This window comes from Urocampus carinirostris, chromosome 3 (assembly GCF_059441175.1).
Source record: "Urocampus carinirostris isolate Australia breed hairy pipefish chromosome 3, RoL_Ucar_1.0, whole genome shotgun sequence".
In the NCBI taxonomy this organism is placed as follows: domain Eukaryota; kingdom Metazoa; phylum Chordata; class Actinopteri; order Syngnathiformes; family Syngnathidae; genus Urocampus; species Urocampus carinirostris.
The window spans coordinates 50,315,125-50,334,600 of NC_142351.1; the positions used below are offsets into that span (position 1 = coordinate 50,315,125).

At 38.0% G+C, this 19,476-nt stretch overlaps 1 protein-coding gene across 1 annotated transcript in view; it reads right to left on the bottom strand.

The window, feature by feature from the left end:
• The window catches only part of lamb2l (laminin, beta 2-like), a 70,293-nt gene extending 59,341 nt beyond the window's left edge, over positions 1-10,952 (bottom strand). The window contains exon 1 of the mRNA XM_088332258.1: positions 10,813-10,952. The gene's annotated coding sequence lies outside the window, so the exon portion shown is untranslated. The remainder of the gene's footprint in view (positions 1-10,812) is intronic.
• Positions 10,953-19,476: the final 8,524 nt, after the last annotated feature.

Genomic DNA, 19,476 nt, shown 5'->3' on the forward strand with positions numbered 1-19,476 from the left:
ACATGAACTGTGCCGCACAAGCGCTAACCACTGCGCCGCCGTGCTGCCCTCAAGATAAATGCTTCACACAATATGAGGTTATTTCAAATTAATTTGTATGGGAAACTGTGAGCACTATCTGCTAGCCAAATCAGTAATCCCCAAATTTGATTTTGAACCAAATTAATATAAGTATAAAGCAATTTTCTCTACAAAGTGAATAGTATTTTACCTACTATAGGGGCCACGGTTGCAGAGAGATTATAAAAAAGGGCTGCGTTTGCACATTGATTGAAAAGTCAGAACATATCACCGATCACAATTGCCTACGATTGCACATACTGTAAATGCATAACATTTCTGGCCAACTTCGGATATTATGGTACACCTTTTTAGTCCTGAAAAGACAGTTCATAAATCTTTTTAATCAACAGTTATGAAAAAAGTTTTGAAATTTTGGATTCTTACACTTCCACCAGAAGAACAAATAAGAATTAAGCCTGACTCACCCACAAACTAAGCCTGCCAAACATTCAACAGTTGTATCAAAAAGAGATAAAGTGAGGACAGTATAAAGTTCATGGCGCCTCTACAAAGTCTGTTCGGATGCAAGACAAAGCAAAAGAATCTCGGAACTCCAGCCGAAACAATCCCAGGCTCCCGTAAAATAAAAACATGATAAGCCTTCCTCTGTGCACTTGTGCTTGCATGAACTTGTGTACACTCCATATCAAAGGGTAAGCAGTGCAGCTGGCAGCAATGAAAAGGTAAATAAATTGTAAAAGAATCTTAAAAGAAAGGAGTTGTTACAGAGTCATGGCTAGAAAGGGGACCAAATAACTGTGATGGGCTCATGGAGGAAGTCTATGTCATTTATTGGGCTATGTCAAATAAGTCTGTGCGAAGCAGTCAGAAATAACGTAATAACATGGGGAATAAAACACACTTTATAAGCACTGTAATCTAGTGATTCTCAACTTTGGGGGCGATTTACCCTCTTTAAATGATATTTTTAGCCAAGTGCGCCTTTCTAGAGCAACGCATTTGAACTAATTCAGTGCCATATATATTTTTTTTCCAATTGCAAAAACGAAATTGGACCCCCTTGTCGTTTTTTAGCAATGCCACAATATTTTTACGTCAATTCATAGCTAATAATGAAAATTAATTTTAATCTAGTTTTTGTTTCTAATTTTATATTTTTACTTCAATTTATAACAAAGTTACACTCACATTGCAAAAAAATAATTAATATTCCTGTGTTTCCCATAAAATTTTATGAGAACCTTGTTGGTGGATAGTCTAAGGCAAGGGTCTCAAACATGAGACTCTTGGGCCAATTGCGGCCTGTGGGGTGATCATTTGTTGCCCTCTCCTTACTATCAATGTTCCCTCTAATTTTCCACGAGTATGAGCGTTCACACATAGTCGGTGAGCGCTTGAAACAACAGTGAGCAACAGCAATCCCAAGTGTGGCAACTAAGTCATTATCAAACATGTCCAAAACTTGACATCACGTTACATTTTGCCGAGTTTCCGGCAATGCACTTTTGAATGAATTGACTAATGTATTATTGCACAGGTTGTACGGCATACAAACGTCATTTGTTTTTGCAACAATTCTTTCACAAGATTTCCATTTTTTTTCCCTGGTATCTTTTGTCGCATAATACTAACATTTTTGGGGGCTAGTTTAGTCGGACGCACGATACACAACTGTATTTAATCTTATTTTGTAGTGGAAGTACAATGTTGGCAACAAGATTGACTTGGTATAATCAGGGATCAGAATGGAGATTTTCATTTTCAGCTGAAATAGCCAGGGTCCAGGGCGGAGCCCGGTGGGGGGCTCAGGGGGGCTTCGCAGCATTTATCTTATTTGCTATGTGAAAATTGCACTAGAATGAATTAAATCCAACAAAACAGAAACCATGTATTATATATATATATATATATATATATATATATATATATATATATATATAAATTATATATATATATATAAATTTTAAAAATAATAATATATTGACATTAAAAGCATTCGTAATATTGAACATGATCATGATGATACAAAATAATCTATTTTAATCATGTTTATAACAAATTTTAAATTTTGTTTATCCTGTTCTAAATATTGTATAAACACAAAAGATAAAATCATTTCATAAATAAATAGATTTATAAATACCTCAGATTGGGATTTTCTGTCACACAGGGGAACCAGTGGTTGACTGCTGCTAGTATTTGAAGTGGAAGGATTTGAAACGGCCATTAATGTTGAACCGGTGGCTGCCGATTTTAAATGCGGATCCGAGTGCATAATTTGATCGCCGGCAAGCTATTTTTGCTTTGTGCTTGTTCATTTTAGCATGATCGATCAGTGCCACACAACCTCACGTACCATAATTGATCAGATCGACACAGTATAGACACTTTGCTTTCCCTGGAACATCACACTTTGCGGCGAACTGGCTCAAAGTTTCTGTAACTTCCTCGATCTTTGCGCCGATTTTAACGTTTACTGTGACAGTCTTCTCCAGCCATGACCACTTAAATTTATTCTTGATTCCTTTATCAATCTCGGAGACAAAAGCCTCGTCTTCTTTTCTTAGTATTTTCATATTTACTTTTTCAAACACTCATTTCACCGTTTGAAAAGACCGGAAGGAGCGCCATGTTTGAGAAAGCCAATGCTCTGAACAAAAGCTCCGCTGATTGGTTATCAGCGAACCTATCGACCAATGGTCTAAATGCTAACTTGGGGTGATGAAACAGTCACGTATCATACCTCACCCCCCCCAAAATATTTTCTCATCGAATTTAGACGATTTACGGGAATGACCTTTGGGGTTCAAAAACAGAGGAAATCCGCGGATCCGCGGAAAATTCTGATCCCTGTATAATTGGAAATTATTTGAATGCAACACAAACGTTTTCTTCTTTTTCCTTGTTTTTTCTATTCTTTTTTTAATTCCTTTAAAAAAAATCTCATTGTGTTTATTTTTTCCTAGCTGTTACTTTTTCTTTTTGTTCTCTATTTACTTTTTTCCTTTGTTTCTTTCTTTTCTTTTTTTTGTCTTTTTTTCTGAATTTTTAATTCTTTTTTCTCTTCCTTTTGTTTCTTTTCTTCTCAGCTTTTCACTACCTTTTCATTTTGGTATTTTTTTCTTTTTTGTTCTTTTTCCCCCTTCCTTTAAGTCATTTTGTGCATAATTTTACATAATATTTGGTCATGTTGGGATTAAATAAGCAAAAACGACCTGAAGAGCCGTTTAGGACCCGAAAGAGCCGGTTCCTTCTAGTGAGCTGAGCCGAAGAAGCCGGTTCTCGAAAGACTCTACTGACTTTACTCAACTTCGTTCTACTCCGACCTTGACTTCCAAATACAGAATTTAGAAAACAACGTCGGGGGAACCCTTGTATTTTTACCTTCATGCACTGTAACTTTGACTTAATTCGCTTCTTAATTAGCAATTTCAAGCACTCATTTTTGTGAGCTGGCTAGATTTTCTTGTGCGCGGAAAAGCTCTAAGTAGTGAGCAATTGTGCACACACGCAGTTTAGAGGGAACATTGCGCTGGATAGATTTTCTTGTGCGCTGAGAATGTGCGGGCAGTGCGCAATTGTGCGGGCAGTGCGCAAATGCGCATGCACGCAGCTTAGAGGGAACATTGCTTACTATGAATGTTTGAAGGGACAGTTAGATTTCTTTAGAACCTCTTAGTGGTAGAGAGAAAATCATTCAGCCAAAAGAACAATATTGATTGAAAAAAAAAATAAAATCCAATGGACGCTAATGATGATAAAAACTGTATAAAAAAAATACTCATTGCCCAACAAATTTGCATTTTTTTTTACATAACATCAGCTAATTGTCAGTCATCTTGCTGCTACAGATAACCGAAAACCTCACAAATGCTGGGCAAGAAAATGGGATGTCAAATTGTGTGATTTTAACAGGCAGAATGTCTCTAAAGTTTGTATTTTTAATGCACTCGTTTATGGTTGCGCTACACAATACAGCTATTGGTCAAATAATACACATCCACCCTTTAATGTAAGTAAATCCCATAAAAATTAAACATTCATTTATACTTTTTCACATTAATTCTTAATGTTCTTTTAGTTTTTATTATGTGTAGCAAATTAAAAAATATATTTGAGAACACTGGAATGTTTTGAATTCGAGCTTTTCTTGTGAAAAAAAAATATTTGGTCCAGTTTCACCCAGACCCTGTGTAAAAAAAAATAACAGAAGAAAAGGAGACAAGTTTCGATTAATTTTAATTATACTGATGGTCCCAAAGGAAAGTGAATTGTCTAACAGTTGCAAAGGAAACCAAATCAGTCCCTAAAACCTGAGGCACATTTTAAATGCCTATCTTTGGTAGACACTGCTGATGTTTTCTTTGCCTTACACATTTTAATGTATATCATGTTGCATGTTTTTCATGGGTTCTGTGTCCAAAATGGTTACAATTGAATTTGTATTTTATAGTTAATTTATGCAATTCTGAGTTAATATTTTTAAGTTATGTTTTTTTTAATTTTTCTTCAGGGATTCTGTTTTGTTATTTATTCTAAATCTGTTCAGTGTGTAAAAAGCTAAAATGGTTTTATATTTAAGAATGTATTTCTTGTAGATCTGGGGGAGTAGGGCCAACACAGCATTATAACACGGACAAGCATACATGTCTGGTATTTAATAATAATTTGGTTGTGGTTTATCAAAGTATTGATTCACGGATCCCTTGACCGCATGGGTCGTTGGGGCACCAACGTGGACGCAACTCTGGACAGCCTTCTCCACTGATGACGGTCCGTTGCCTTTTCTTAGGTCGTAGCAAAGTTGGCACCAGTCTTTGCCTCAATATTTTCGGCCTAGTTCTTTTTCTGTCTTCATCTTATCCTGCCCTCTTGGACTGAGGACTTTGAAATTCCTAGATACGTTACGGCATTAGCATCCATGAGTACTTCCACAAGCATTGCACTGCGCGTGACATCACGTGTCCTCCTTCACCCTAGCCGGATATGGTGGCGTTCACACAACAGATGGCATAAAAGTCACAGGAGATTGCATACAAGTCACAAAACAATCGGATTTCAACCAAAAATTGGAATTGAGCATTAGGCTCTACAGTTTGAATGGCAGTCTCAGTCCTCAGCTACGCCCACCGCTATGCCCACTGCTTTACATCACACACAGGGTGCACTGCACGATATGGTGCGCCGCACAATTTAAGGGAAAACCGGAGACTTTTCTGAGTCCCTTATGGTTGTGAAAATACCGCAGATTTTGGGTTTTTTCAAAGATCCTTATTCACACCAGCTCAGTGGCCTTGGGTTACTGCGACTGCCCTGAGACTTGGAGGTAGCTGGCTCAAGCCTCTGACAAGTCATACCTGAAACTTACAACATTGGTACCCATTGCCTCCCTGTTTAGCGCTCAGCATTAGGGGTTGGAATTGGGGAATTTAGTCACCTAATGACTCCCAACGACAGGTTTTGCGACACATCGGTTGGGTAGAACTATTGTCGCATCACTTACTGTGCACAGTTGTGCGACTGTGCACGCAAGCCGACCCTTGGTATGATAGAATAAGGTGAGGGAAAAGAAGAAGAGGGATCCTTTATTTTACTGAAAGTTGTTAAGTATAAACAATTTGAAAGTTTAAATTAGGTAAAATTTCACTGTAGATTGACAGACACGGAGCACAAATATATGCCATGGCGATTATGATCATTCAACTCCTCTCCCTACACAATTACACATTCTTATAGCAGGAAGGCTGGGAACGACCTAGGACACGGTGGAAAGACTACGACTCTTGGCTGGCTTGGGAACGCCTTGGGATCCTGTCGGATGAGCTGGATGAAGTGGCTAGGGGTAGGGGGGTCTGGGCTTCTCAGCTGAGGCTGCTGCCCCCGCCGCCAGATAAGCAGAAGATAATTGATGGATGGATGGATTGAGAGTCTGCATATGTTGTTTTGTTAGGAAGGATATTATTTTTTGATTAATTAACCCAAATACGAGGGGATTGCTCCACTCTTAACCTTTTTGCTTCATCTGAATATTTTGAGAGTGAAAGCCTTTGCAATACAGATAAATCTATGTAAAATCATCCTGAAATAGTGGCATACTTTACTAATTGTTTATAAGTTGTTATCGAACAGGTGCAAAGGATTTTTATGGGATGCCAGTTCCTTATTTGGACTCACTGTTGTTCGTTATTTTGACTATTGCATCAGTGTCACCATTAGACAATTATGTTGTTGTTCTTTGATTACCGCACCCTTTAGGACTTATCTATTTCTTGTAACCTTGAAGTTTAAATAAAAAGAGCGGTCTCGGAAATTCAAAATACATTGATGTGATCTTGTCTTATTTTGGGTTTCTACTAAAGTTTAAACTTATTAATTACATTAAAATTATTTTTGTATGATTGCTCTCTTCTATTTTTTTAGAAAATCTCAAAAATCTCTTGAGTCCCTTTACACACCATTCAATACTTGAACTACTTCAACCACTCATAAAACAATGTTTTAATGCATTTGCATTACTGACTCACCTAGGTCCCATCCCTGTTGAAAATATTCAGCTTAGGATAACTTATGTACCTTTGAGTGTCCAAGTTAAAATGTAACTCCCTGCAGGGAGTGTCAGTTGGTCATATCTATATATGTATATATATATATATACTGGCAAGGTAACCTAGACGAAGAGCATAGTAAAGTGATAGCACTGTGACACTCTGACAAAATGCTCAAAAACTAAAAGGACAGGCTAGTATGTTGCAACATGGAAAGGAAATGAAAGAAAATAGTTTTGTATGTGTCACTAACTGGGCCAAATGTGACTTTCCCCACAACAGCTTTTTATTTAACTAAACTGGCTATTAGTTGTTCCGTTGACCTAAATCTTTGATAAGAAAAAGAAGAAGCCTTCACATTTCCCACTATCAAAAACTCTCATTTCAGAGCTACCTCAAATTATTTGAAGGTCAATAGCAAGGCTTATAAGTCCTCCATGCGTCATGACTGAAGGGCAAAACCGAGTGAAAATGCTTTATGTAAAGACTTAAATCAGAATGAAGACGCTGAATACAAATAGAATTTCTGTCTGAACGAGGCATATTTGCTTTGTAAACCATTCAAACGTCATGTTCAGTCAGAAGCAAGGTGAATTCCGGTCTGCCGATTGTTTGTAATTTTTTTGATGTTAACATTGATGATGAAGGGTGTTTAAATTACTCTGAGAAAATGTCTAAGAAAATCAATACATGAGTAGCACAAAGTTTTCCCAAAAAGAATATAGAAAAACTTATATTTTATGATAAGCATGTTCAGGGTTCTTAGAATACTGCAGACACTCTAATTAGTTTGTGCTCATTAAGTTGTCAGTAGTGTGGAAAATAGGATTTCCAGACTCAATGAAAGACATGACATGAAAAGAACCAAGATCAGTGATTCTGATTTACATCAAGAGGTAAGAGTACAAGTCTTAACCTGCACAAGTTTTCATGTTGCACGTACACAACTACCACAAACACATTACCCTTTGGCTATAAATGATGGAAAACATATTTGGCAACATTGGCTACCAGGCAAGTATTTATAAAGGATTAAATAGTAAAATGTGAAAACTAAAACAATTTGATGTGATTTTTCTGACTGAATGCCGTAAGCTTCTGCTCTCATCCTAAAATGTAAATGACTGGAAAAGTTGTGGTTTGCACCAAGCTCATTTTTGAAGTGTATTGGCATTTTAAATACATATATGTGTATGGTCTACATTCAAGAGCAAATGAACCAAGGAAAAGTAGTAAGTAATCATGCTCTCCAAATTGCAAATTCAAGCCCTAAACTACTCGTGGATCCTCTTAACCCTTCAGGTTAGAGTTGATCTCAGCAGCAGGGTGCTTGGCCAGGTCCTTGAGCTGATTAAAGCTAGACTAAGCCTCCAAAGACCCTGGGAACATGAAACTCCAAGTACACGCAAGTACAGGGCTGTTAGAATACCAGATTAATTAAACAAATTTAAAAAATAAACTTAAATAATTTATTTTATAAAGCACAGCTGAATAAAATTTCAACCAAAAATGTTTTCAGTATCTATTCTATGGGCTTAATTTGATTTTAAAAAACAGCATTGTGAACAAGAGAGCATTGTGGACTACTAATTCAAAATGATCATGTAAGTTTCATCGATCTCATGGGAAGGATATTTTTCTGCTTGATATGGATTGAAAATCAAATCAAAGTTGGTGACTGCTCAGGTAGCAAGCAATAGCAGCACAGGTTGTTTTCTGAGTTGGGTTGTTTCACCTTAGTGAGCCCTTAGTCACTGTGATATCATTTTCAGTCAACAGAAAGTAACCAAATGACCACCAGCTGAGATGTATAAAAATGTGTGAATTTTGCTACTAAATATATTTTTCACAAACACACGAGTGGGTCTACCAAAACTAATTTACAGTAAAGAGTGTCTAGTTGGTTTTCCTGCATGTCTGATTTTTTTGTTTGTTTAGAACAATTTATATCAAATTAATTTTAATTGCTGTTCTCAAGACTGTTCAGGTGCATCGTATACTAACTTTAAAATTTTCAACTCTAGCTTAATTTTCCTGACTTATACAACATGAATGTTTTTCCTCTTGGTATGCTATTTTGGACTTTACTTTTTTTTAAGGTATCAGATTAGTGGATGTAACGGTTAGTGGATGTAACAGTGGTCTGTGTATCCCTCATAGACTTTGTGATTAAGGGGCATACAAATATACATGACTTGACTCGACTTTCTTATAAATGTGTCCATGACTTCAATCTAAGTATAAAACCTGAGGAAGTTCATGCTGTGAATTCAGAGGGACATATTTAGTTACACCTTGAAACAGAAGTGTAAGAAATGCACAATGACTTGTGTCGGACTCAGTTCAAGGAGAAAATCTGAGCCTGTCTCTCCATTAATCTGTGCTGCTAGTAATCTGGCAGGAATGTGTGTCAAAAAAACTGCCTTGCAGCCACGAGTAGACCATCAGTCAGTAATTCTTCTCACATAAATCTTGAAACATTTCAAACAATCACCCATAATATGACCTCACACTTCATACCATTTGGTCAATGCCAATTTTAAACATTACTGGGCATAAGAACTCTTTTAAAGTCACCCTGGTTTCTGTAAACATTACTGATGGTTTGGTCCCATCCTGTTAGCCTATTGGCCTATTCCAGATGAAGTAACGGTACATTGTTAATTGGTCACTGATAAATTACAATCATTATATAGTGTGGAATAACAGACATTCCAATTTATAGGAGCCCCTCTGTAATACTTTTGGACTGAAATTATCTTAGCGCGGTTAAAAGGTAAGGAAAAAGTGTGGAGAAACTACACACAAGAACAAGGGAAAGATGCTTGGGCTCGGGTTCAAACCCTCAACCGCAGAGCTCTGAATAACATGTAAAACAACCTAAAAAATGAGTCAAATCCCAATATAAATTTAGGTATCATTCATTCATTCATTCTTCTTCAACAGTTTTTCTTCTGTGTGATGGAGCATCAGGCCATCTCAGCTGACATTGGACAGAGTACACCCTGGACTGCCAGCCAGTCGGAGATTTTAAGTATGATTTTTCATACTTTACTTTATATTTAACTTATTATTCAAATTATATGTAATATGATCTTACATACACACACACATATATATATATATATATATATATATATATATATATATATATATATATATATATATGTATATATTAGAGCCCTATCACAATACTTAAAATATGTAAATGGTAATGAGAAAAAATAGATTGGCTCATGTTATATTTTTCTCATGTATTGTCAAAGTATCGGATTTAAGACTTTCTATTGACATACACAAAAAAAAAAGCCCCAATGTCTAATACTACTACCACTAGATGGCACATTGTGGTCTGGTACAAGCGATGGCTGCTGATACACGGCACAGCGTGGCGGCAGAAATTCCCATTGTCATCGTCTGTTCAGGGAAGGATGACGTTACATGCATGCCCGCAGGAACGCGGTCGCCCGAGGGAACGTGACTGCCATGGTGACCGAGATTGTGTAAAAGTTCTTGCAAAGTCAATGCATTGTTTATGCATAGTTTTTTGTGAATTTCCCTGCGGGGATGAATAAAGTATATCTATCTATCTATCTATCTATCTAGTTCATGTATCAGTTCAGTGTTCTTGGAATAGAATGTTATTTTGCAAAATAAGTACAATTGTGTTTATGGAAAACATTATTTAGATGTTGAAGGTATGAAAAATGCTAAAAAAGCACCAAAGCGAAAGTTCTGCCTTAAATGCAACTTTTCCCAAAAAGGAGTAGGTTCAACAAAATAAAGTAAGTTCAACTATTGTTTAATAAACAATAAGAAAAACAGAAGTAGATAAAGACGTTTTTTTCTGATTAAAGACGAGTGTTCAAGCTTACATTTGTTATGTCCTATGCTTATATGGCTACAAAACTAAATGTTCTGAAGGCATTCAAAATGAGTCAACATGGCAAAAAAATTGTAACTATGTAACTTAAGCTAACTACATTTAATGCTCACTTCACCCAATGTTTACTTTAAACCCTGGCAACCAACTAAAAGGAAGGAACACTTAAGTAACATTTATAAGAAAAACATTACGTTATTAATGTATATTATGTCCAAAAGCAGGAAATAAACTATCAAAATAACACAAAAGACAAAATGCAATCACTGTTAGCTTGAGTGTGTAAACTGAAAACGTCTCATTTCATGGTGGATTGTTTGAATGAATCGCTCCGGTTTCTCCCCTCTCTTCATCTCTCACCTGTTTCCCGCTCGTCCACGCTCGTTTTCCTTCTCTCCTGCACTTTTTCCTTTGCGATGTAAGACGGCTCCGGCCGGCAGGAGACAAGATGAAGGGGAAGCCGGACGACCGACGTTCGCCGGTTGAAGTCCACCGGCGGAGAGACCCAGGTTGGTCCTGTGAAGGGTTTCAACCCCACCCAGTGCTATCAGGCCACGCCCATAAATGCAGGTAAAGATTAATCTCAATGTTCACTACTGTTATGATAACTGGAAGGGAAGCCCTCACTTTTACAAAAAAATAGGTGCCATCAGACTGTACTTGTCCAAGACACACCACAGGAAATGGTCCCTTGTGGTTTAGGGATCCAGACAGACTGTCTTGAATCTGAATATCTTTTATACAAAAAAAAATCTATACAAACATTTGTTGTCATTTTTTTCCCCTCTAAGAATAAAACGAATGGGTTATTCTCTTTTCGTAGAAACATTTCATGTCCGTATTTTTCTTTTACCTTTTCTTTTTCCTAAAATCTGCAAAATCTATTTTAAAGTTACGTTAATTAAGTGTTTTGCAACTTTAAACCCTAAATTAAATGCATTTCAGATCATAATCTTTTGGTGACATACAAGCTCTAAATTCAAATGCCCCAGTAATAACTTCATGTCAAGTCACATTTATTTGCATGGTCCTTAATTATCAAGAAGTCTCATAGAGCTGTAAAGAATACTATTACACCACTCCCTGATCTAAAACCTATAGTAGGGCAAGGAAAACTCCAAACCTAAGCATGAAGAAAAGAAGAAACCTTAAGAAGGAACCATACATGAGGTAATCCCCCTTCCAGGATGACCAGGCTGCAATGGATGTTGCAAAGGGAATCAACAAACAATACACAGGGATCAACAACTTGAAATATAGGTCATTCATAAGCTATAGAATATAAAATGTGTTTTCAAGCAAGATTTAAACAGTTCCACTGAGGTTGCAGATCATATCTCAGACGCCAGAGCATTCCACAACACTGGGCCCTGAACGGGGAACACTCTTGAACCTGTGATATCTTCGTGGCTCTTGGAATCACTTGTAGAACAGAATTTTCCAAGCGAAGGCTTAGAGCAGAAACATAGGGGGAAACCCGTGCAGAACCTTAAAATCAAATCCTCAATATATTATAGATGTATTTGTTTATGGACAAAATATTTTCAAAGAAATGTTATGTTGGTAAAATGATTCCATGTTTGTTAGGAAATGGCATGGTGGAACACATTCAGAAACACTTTCTAAGAAAAGAAGCTACAATTAAAATTGTATTCTGTCAGAACCCGAACAGACGGTAGACCCAAACGGGTAACATTTTCACACAAAGCTTTATTTACGGAAGCGGAGCAGTCATGCGCGGGAACACAAACGCCAGGGGCAGATGAGCAGGATACCGGACAGGACGGGACAGAAGGGATCGATACCGGAAACAGGATAGAGGAAAACGGGGCTTAGATCAGGGTTTGATACAGGGTACAGGATACAGGATAACAGGGCTTGGATCAGGGATCGATACAGGATACAGGATACGGGACGGACGGGATCGATACCGGATACAGGATACAGGACAGATGGGATCGAGAGTCAAAATGCTTGCCTTGCAAGTGCGGAGGTTCATTGACGGACCGACGAGGAGTAAATGGGAGTACTGAGTTTAAATAGAAGGGGAACCAATCAGAAAATGAGCAGCAGCTGGAGCCAAACGAGCGGGCACAGGTGAGGGCAATAGGCAATCATGACAGTATTCATTCCCAAACTTGACCACAATGTATTTTTTTGTGCTAAACATATTATATGTTTTATCCTAATACTACTACTACTACTACTACTGCTACTACTACTACTACTACTACTACTACTACTACTACTGCTATTACTACTGCTACTGCTACTACTACTAGTGGTAGTAATAGTAATAATAATAATAATAATAATATATTTATCAACATTAGAATTATTGTATATTTTACATAGTATAGATAGATTAATCAAGAGTAATCAACCCAGCGCAGAAGATCATTGGCTGCTCCTTGCCCAGTCTGGAGGACATTGCCAGTTTGCAATACCGCGGCAGAGCCAGCGCAATCCTTATACAAGACTCTTCACACCCCAGCCACCATCTCGTTGACCTGTTGCTCTTGGTAGACGCTATAGGTCCCTCAAGACAAAGAGAAACAAGTTCGGAGACAGTTTTTTTTCCCCAAGGCCACGAAAAACAAACACGCAAAACTGTGAAAATGTATAGTTTGAGACTAATTTGGATTTTTTTTGTTGCTACTAAATGTCTTTTTTTTGCTAAGTAATATTGCTGCACTGCTGTTCTGATGCACTATTCTTTTTAAAAAATGAGAGAAAAATATTCCACTATTGTTATAACTGAGGCCAGTCTCGAAGCACTACTTTGTCAATATTTTTGCCTGTTTATCTATTTAAAGTCTCTATTATATGTTTACCCTGGAGTGCCATGTCTAATCTCATTGCATACTGTTGTTTTTCCTGCTGCGGCTCTAGTTCCCTCTCTCGAGGGATTCATGTCTAGCGTGTCTGTTCCGTCACCGAATAAAAAGTACGAGAGACACTTGTTTCATTTGTATGAGGAAAACGCAATGCCCCATAGCACATCTGATCATTATGCTGTCACCACATGTTTTCCAGGGAGGTCCTGCCTTTATTGTCTTTGATTAAAAAAAACTCCACCCAGAAAAATAGTACTGTATATTTTACATTACATACATGTGTAAGGCAACGTCACATTCAACACATACAATGTTTCACAACGTTGATAAAAATGACAATGAAACCAAATAAAATTCAAATAATTTAAAAATGATACATGTAAAAATAGAAATAATACATTATATTGTTAATAATAACTATTATTGATTGTCGTTATCATTATTATTCATCATCCCACTATTTAATGTAGATGCAAGTCAAGTAAATTCTTGTGAAGTTTAACTTGTGTGTAAACTACTGTCAACATAAACTGGTCATCTGAGACCCCTTTTTTGTCCATTTTACTTGATGGCATAGAAAGGTATTTTACTGGTTCCTTACCCAAAATGGACAAGCATTGGATACAAGGCAAAAAAGTCACACAGAAAAGCTACACTAAGTGGCTTGCACAATCTGTGTGTAGCGTTGATCAAAAGAAGGTTGTTTTTTTTTAACGATGTCTGAATATCGTCTGTTGATGCCTGAATATTGTCTGTTGATGCCCTTGCAACATCTGTTGCAGCCTGGTCATCCCGAAAGGAAAATACCTCATGTTCTGCCCCTTCTCAAGGTTTCTTCATTTTCCTCATTCTGAGGTTATTGAGTTTTTCCTGACTCTCATGTAGGTCTTAGGGCCCGGCCACACAGCTGTTTGCGGCTGTATCACGGCCAGAAATTTCTGCCTGTGAGGCGGACGCTATTGGACGCTTTGAGATCGCCATACAGACGAGATACAGCAGTGCTTAACACGCGGTCGGAAATTCACACGCGGGTGGCAGCACGAAAAAGTTTTGCGCTGCTCAAAACTTGTTAAACGTGTTAAACGCGGGCGGCACACGAGGTAATGACGCGGAAATGACGCGGAACGACGTGCTCTGGCCGCGGCCAGGGCGTGGTTACACATGGGTAGGACGGGAAATTTCAGCGGGTAATCGTGGGTGGAGCATGGTCATAGCCTGTTCTGCGCCTGTATCGCGGTGTTATTACGTGAAATTAGCGTGTTACGCGTGTGACGGTCAAACGCCTTTCTCCGCGTATATACAGCGCGATTTGCCGAGCACACGTCAGTTGTGCTCGAGACGTCAAGGGGTGAACATGGATCCCCGTCACCGTAGTGACCTCGTCTTAATCCATTTTTATTTCTTGACATTTCTTTTCATTTCATAACAAGATAATAGAATAAAAATGAAAAACTATTACAATAATAACATATTGGCTTCTTCGGTGCCATAGCTTTGGGGGGGTGCGTAGGAGTCGGATTTGGGCACAACACCGGCTCGGGAGCTTTTATACCCGTGGTCCACACGAGAAAATGACGCGGAAATGACGCGATGAGGAAGCGGAACAGTCGCCGGCGTCTGTTTTGCGGGCATACTACCGATAAACAGCGGGTTGGCCAATTTTGCGCATTTTCCATCGCGGGCAACCACGGGCAAAAAAAAAACGCAAAATTTTAGCCGTGATTCAGCCGCAAACGGCTGTGTGACCGGCCCCTTAGATCAGGGGATGGTGGTAATGGTAGTCTGTACAGCTCTTTGAGACTTGTTGCGATTAAGGGTTACACAAATAAGCATGAATTGACTTGACTTGTTGTTTTGAACTTTGATCACTTAAATAAAGTCGCTTTCTTGCTGCTTGCACATACTTTGTGCTTCTTAGAGACGTTACTATCTACGATTCATGATCTTTTACTGTCAATATGCTGGTTAAATCTCACATATATTCAAACGTTCTGCCTCAACAATGCGCACTCAGCTAGACTACGTCATACTTGTTTACAAACAGGGAAAGAGGTCTATAAATGCTTTATAAAACGTAAATACATTTCAAATACTTATATTGTAACATGTAAGCTTCTCTTAGCTTGCCCATATGTCTCATTGGTAATTCAACAGTTGCAGAGCAAACAAAGGTAAGAGATCATTCACACTGCCAGTTGCACCAGAAATATCAGCTACTTGATAGCCTTTTTTCCCGAGGCTATGATTATAAAAACTGGGGAAAGGTAAGTACCAGAATCAGTGTTAATACGAGTACCCTCCGCATTCTAGTGGCAAATTCAATAACTAGACAACCAGGAATAGATGGCCATTAAATATATACAGTATTCAGGTAAATTATTACATCGGGTTTACAGGTAGTTCCCAAAGTGGATCAGTCATGTTTTTGCAGAGCAATTTATGCAATAATGGAATTGGTATTGTCAGAACCAGAACAGACGATGGATCCAAACGCATAACGTTTCACAACAAACTTTTTTTGCGGAACGAATCGGGCAGCCGGGACGGGAGATCGGAGCGTGGTCAGAGGAAGGAAAAAGTCAGGGAGCCGGAGAATATCGGGTAGCCAGGGGCAGATGAGTAGGATACAGGAAAAGACAGGAGCCAGAGTCAGAAAGTGCATGCCTTGCATGTGCGGAGATTCGCTGACGGATTGACAAGGAGTGAATGGAAGCATTGAGTTTAAATAGAAGGGGAACCAATCAGGAAACGAACAGCAGCTGGAGCCAAAGGAGCGGGCACAGGTGAGTGCAGTGGGCAATCACGACAGGTATGTGGGATCGGTTCCAGTCAGAGGGGGACAATTACTCAAAATTAGGGTATGTGCTTTGGTAACAATCCAAAAAAAGTGTAAATTAAATGTCTTTACTGAAAACCAGAGTCGATAAATGCATTATTTTGTCTCTTCAGCAGATATAATATTGCATACTGTCTCCAATATTGCTTAGTTTATACCAATCATATTATATGATTTCTTCCTATGTCATACGACATAGTGCTAAAATATTTTAGTGCAATCATATTTATAAAATGAATTTGTTTGTTTTTTGTTTGAATGTCTGTCTTTTCTAACTATAGTGTGTCACTTTGTAATTTTTACTCGGATTTAACGTTAGAAATTTGTTAGTATTTCTGAGTAAACCTTCCTTGCATATATAATTTGGCTAAGTGAATTTAAAGGTTGGACCAGTATTTTAACACTAATTTAACAAATATACCCAGTGCATTACCTTCAAAATTGTGTAATCGACAGATCAGAGACCCAAACTTCTGCTTTTATCTATTTTCCATCTGGTGGCTCCATTAGTTGGCCTACTCAGGACAATTTGCTGGAGGAAATGGTAGTTTCTACCCTTTGCTTCTCTGCTGCACTTCTACAGCGTCATCTGCAGGTAACACATGTTCTCTGCAATGCATGTCTGTCGTGCTCTCAGCCAGAAGGGAGGCAAGACATACCTCTCCACCTTATTTAGAATCTGTTTGTGCAGAGAACTCGGCTGCTCTACAAGTAGAGAGGCAGGCAGTGCCCGAAAATAGAAAGAGCCAGGGGAAGATAACATAATGATGACAGAAAAGACAACTTCCTAACTTAGTTCTCCGTTATCTTCTTAAATACAGAGACATGTTTTTATACATCTTGTATGGCAGTTTCATGGAGCAGAACGAGATATGGAAGAAGCAGTGTTCACCGTCAGCTGTTGCTTTCAGTCGGACCATCCATGAGGGAAGGGCCAATAAATTGGACAACTTGGAAAGTGTTAGAGCTGATGACAGACATGAGGAGAGTCAAGGCAGATGGAAAGACGAGGGCTGATATATCCAACTGCAGGCAGAAGGGATCATAAACCAAGATGGGTTCTCTTTGGATTTTAAAGAGAAGAAAAATACTGCTGCCAAAGTACATGATGTAGACATAGCAAAAGGATTAAGCATGCTAAACTTAGGTTGCAGCATGCTAGATACATTGTTCAATTTGTTCAATAAAGCTTGGATGAACAAATGTATTTCAGTCATTGCAAAATCAGAAAATACATTTAAAACTTATTCAGTGCCATAAAGTATTAATAAGTTTTCAGAAGCATTGTCCCTGAACACCGAAAAGTAAGAATAAAAGGTAAATGGTCCGCTTTTATGTAGCGGTTTTTAAGTCAATGAAGCAGCGTCAACCATGCCAGGCACCCATCTGCTTATCAGGGGTATTAGGGGTTCTGTGTCTTGCCGAAGGACACTTCGACATTTAATGAACTTACCAAATAAAGTTAACTTGAGTATACTACTGCACTGGATAGCGAAGGAAAGGTCCAAGCTGTCCAAGAAGGTGATGAGGTCATCATGTAATTAAAATAAAGGTAAAGGTGTAAAATCGAGAGTGAAAAAATTACATAGTAGTTTTTTTGTTTTTTACAGTAATGAAGATGAATAATGATTTAAGAAATACATTCATCCGCTCCAAAACAAATATTTACACTTAGATCTATAGCTCTGGGCATTTATAGCAGTCACTTTGGGGGCCACTCTTTTTTGGGACATTATGGGTCAAAATTCATCCAAATGAAATGTATTTTAAAATCCCTTTTCAGGAAATAAATTGCCACTCAAAGACAATACCCACCCAACAACTTGAAACACCGGATACAAATACACACAGTGGTTAAGATACAATAAAAACAAAAAAATAGAAAGAGAAATAGAATATGATAATGGCAATGTGAGGAAAGGGACCAGCTACGATCAGAATGCTAACTGTAGTTCAACAATACATTGTGAAACATAATATGGCTACGTCATTTTCAAAATGTTCTTATTCTGTCGGCACACCATATTTCTCATTTTGTGTTCCCTATTTTATTACATGATTTTTTGTTTGAATCTACAATTTTTGGGGGAAGTTTGTTCAGGAAATTGTATCATTTTATATGTGGTTTTATTTTATTTTTATAAAATTAAAGAAAAATAAGAAATAAAAAAAATTAATGTGAAAATGTGCATTGAAAAGTAAGAAAATAACACAACGTGGGCTTTTTTACCAGAATTTTTTTGCTGTGTGGTGCTATAAACAAACCAAACAATACACTTTTTTAAAATTACAGATTTCATTTAGATACCAAATAATACATTCTTCAGTATCACAGCATCATAGGTTACAATCCAAAGGTCATATATTCAACAATTTATATGATGATATTTTGCCTTAAATAACACATTTTCATGAATAAGGGGGCTATCCGCGGCACGGCAGCTGAATGTTTAGCGCGTCCACGGCACAGTTCTGAGGTCATGGGTTAAAATCCAGTTACCAGCCTTCCCGTGTGGAGTTTGCATGTTCTCCCTGTGGTTGCTTCAGTTTTCTCCGGGCTCTCCGGTTTCCTCCCACATTCCAAAAACATGCAAGTCAGGTGAATTGGCCTCTCCAAATTGTCCCTAGGTGCAAATGAGCGAGTGAGATGTCTGTCTCTGTGTGCCCTGCGACTGGCTGGCAACCAGTTCAGGGTGTCTCCTGCCCACTGCCCGAAGATAGCTGGGATGGGCCCCAGCACCCCCACGACTCTACTGAGGATAAGCGGTGCAGATAATGGATAATGCCATGGTTGTTGTTTTTTATTTTGTTGGATTTTTTCTTTTTTACTATTTTCCACTTTTTTTATTTTGTTATGTGTTATTTTGGCTCATCGTTGTTTGTTTTTTGACTAATTTGCAATGTTATATCATTTTCACTCTTGACCAATCATGCTGATGTTCTACGATTTCATTCTTTTAATGGCTGATATGCAATTTGTAAGAGATTTTAAAAAACAACTTTACTCTAGGTTGCCTTTTTTTGTATTTGGTAGAGAGTGTTATATAGTTATCTCCTGTTCTCCTTGCAAGCGGATGTGTTTTCTCCATACATCTGTGAATCCAACATAACACTGAAGTTCTGCTTAATTACAATTGTTTAAAAGTGGCTCGGTATTTTCACCCATCTTTGTATTGTAAGTAGCCTACTCACAATAACTATCCAGATATGCTTGATTGTTTAAATCAGGGATTCAAACTCAGTTTGGCTCTGGGGCCGAAACCAGAAACTCTGTTTTCAGGCGGGCAGGATCTGTAAAAGAATGTCAATTGTGAACTTTTAGCTTTGTTTTTTATTCATTTTTTGCTTCAT